Below are 2,801 nucleotides of genomic sequence, written 5' to 3'. Positions count from 1 at the left end.
TGTTTTTCTGTTGTTTGAGTTGTTTTTGAAAATCAGCCGCTTTCTTTTTGGAAAAGGTTGTTTTCCTCGGACAGAGGTGGAGCTCCGGAGGGCTGCGACACTAACAGACACTGGGCGTTGTGGTTTTCTGCCTGCCGCCTTCTTTTTTAGTTTCTAGACTAAAATCCACTTAACCTGGGAGAGCGCGATCAACAGGGCGGCTGACTGTGTTTGGCCGAAACATCTGTCAATCAAACACATGCTTCTTTTTTAAGAAATTGTTTGACGTTTTGGCTAATGAGCTTTATTGCTTTCTTGAGTTGGATAAGAAATTGGATCCACTTTTACATCTCATATCAGACTAAAGCCAGCAGTAGCTTAGCTTAGCATAGCATCAAGGATGAAAGTTTAAAGACTTCATTTTTGTTAATTGACCATTACATGAGCACTTCTACAGCTCGGATTGCCACGGAAAATTTTGTTTTGAAGTACAAATGATTATCAACAGTTTTAGAAAATATTTGGTTCCTTGATTTAAAAATTCCAAGTTTCAAACGTGTTAAATACTGAGAGCCTCCCAAGATGCATTTTGGCATTTTAACACCCAATTGACTCTTCTCTAAACTGCGCCCCCAATGGCTAGTCTATGGAACAGACCTGTGGTCAAGAACCTGGTGGGAGGTGGCTAATGCTACGCTATGATTGGCCAGTCTGTGTTTGAGGGTCGGTTACACGGTTGTGTGTCTAAAACTTCAAAAGCATTCATAAACTCACAATAATTGACCATAAAGTTAACCATTCAATTTAACGGGAAAGTGAAGCGTTGAGAGCAAAATAGGCAAACTGCATTTGTTGAAATGTAATCTTGCAACCAATCAGATGACGAGGATAAAGATGAATTAATTAATTCATTTTTATTGGTCAAAAATGATCTCATTATGCTTCATGCGTAACAGTCATCGTCTCTTAAGTCCGAACTCTAGTTGCTCCTCAAGCTGCTAATCTCAACGTAAACAACAACAAGCAGCTTAAGGAAGCACTTTGTCGGATTCAGGCTCGCGGTTGACGTAGATGTTTGCTATCCGGTTGTAGTTTTTCAACCGACGGCATAAATACTGAAAAAAATATATTTTTATCGAAGCATTAGTGTTTATTAGTCATCAATACATGAAATGAACTTCTCGTGGGGAAAAATATATAATTTTAATAGAAATTCTTTGGGACTTTTTCAGTAGTTTTCGGGCTTTGTTTGGCCGTTTGAGGAACTGCAGCTTGAGGCACCTCCTCATCATCATTATCCTCCTCTTCCTTCTCAAAAGAGAGGAAAGAAACCCAATAAAAAGACTCAGTGCCTTAAGTCTAAGAAACCAGCAGATACCTGGACTTTAAAATGTTCTAGCTTGTGATTGGCTTGTTCATCTGACGGTACGCTTCAGTTATTTTGTAGGTTTTTAGGACACTGAATTTACTTTTTTTTCCTTTTTAACATTAGCTGTACATTTATAAGAAGTCAACTTTGATTATTGACGTGTAAACTGCCGCTACTGTTTCTTTTATTAAGAATAGCGTTTTTACAGTCAACCTTTTTACTTTCTAATTTATTCTCTTTAATTGAGCTTTCACAGGCTTACTGCTTAGATTTTGGGGGTTTGTATGTCGCTAGTTTTGTTCATCACAAACCACAGGCACTTCAAACATCTGAAATAATAATAAGTATTATAATAATTCTGATTATTTTGGGGAGTTTTCCATGTCTAAGTTGGTGGTTTGTGTGTGAGGGCGCCTCCTCCTGCTGCTGATCTGAGCGTCCTTTAAGCTAAGATTAATACAAGATCAATAAATGTTGCAAAGCTGCTTCATTATTTCCTTTTCTTTCATGTGTACAGAACATAAAGTAAAAATAAAGAGCTTTTTGCAGCTGGAGGTTTGACCCACTTTCTTTTACCCTCATTCTAGGGAGGGAAAGGGGGGGGGGGTTCAGCTATTAAACTCTACAGCTGGTGTAGTGCCCATATTCACGGCCGCCACTGGTGTGTGTATGTGTATCCGTGGCGGGCCGTACTAACCCTTCAGAGCGAGGCCTTCAATGAGTGCAGTATAGTCCACATGAGTGCCGTATAGTCCACATTACGGGCGGACTGGGAGGAAAAAGTGTCCCTAGAGTTACTGTCACAGACTGACACACTGGTAGTGTGGACTGGTAGTCCATCCACTACCTGCGCCGCCACACGGCTCTACCATGAGCGAGGGGATTGACCACATGACGAGAAAAAAAAGACATGCAGTGAGCAAGGTACGAGGTACACGCCAGCCCTAGCTTTCATTGCACCACAGGGTTTCAGAAACCGTCTAACTTGCGTGTGCGTTATGCTGTGTTCACACCGAACACGGTGCAAAAATGACTGTTTACTCGCTTGAAAATAAAATAAATAATCCCCGTCGCTTCTCTTTATGAAAAGAGCGATCTTCTCCACTATTGATTATGGAATAAATAACCACTAGTTCTGCTTTATACTTGTTGTGGAAGTCACCAAAATGTCAGAACATCAAACGCCTTCCTGTTTGGGATCATAACACTATCCAAAGCCGCACACAGCTGCCGACATCACTGACGCGGCACTAAGGACACACCTGTGGACAGTCGCGTCGGGAGCAAGGGGCCGCGTCCCTCCCTGGCGGGGAGAGAAGTCACAGCAAGCACATAATCCATGGCCACGGGAAGCTGCAAGGTCCATGCACGAGCGCTCTAAAGCACACGGCCGGAGCCGGCGTGCCACCCTCGGCCAACGCCGACCGAGAGCAGGACGCGGCGCACCGCAGTG

The 2,801-nt window shown here is 42.6% G+C and overlaps 1 protein-coding gene across 2 annotated transcripts in view; it reads left to right on the top strand.

Moving 5' to 3' along the window:
* Positions 1-1,900, top strand: part of pacsin3 (protein kinase C and casein kinase substrate in neurons 3) — a 52,976-nt gene extending 51,076 nt beyond the window's left edge. For both annotated transcript variants that reach the window (XM_068578705.1, XM_068578714.1), the window contains one exon: positions 1-1,900. This exon is cut by the window's left edge and continues 262 nt beyond it. The gene's annotated coding sequence lies outside the window, so the exon portion shown is untranslated.
* The last annotated feature ends 901 nt before the right edge of the window (positions 1,901-2,801 follow it).

This window comes from Clinocottus analis, unplaced genomic scaffold (assembly GCF_023055335.1).
Source record: "Clinocottus analis isolate CAN_PGR_092001 unplaced genomic scaffold, fCliAna1.0.p SCAF_1, whole genome shotgun sequence".
NCBI lineage: Eukaryota > Metazoa > Chordata > Actinopteri > Perciformes > Cottidae > Clinocottus > Clinocottus analis.
This window is presented reverse-complemented; position numbering and strand designations above follow the sequence as displayed.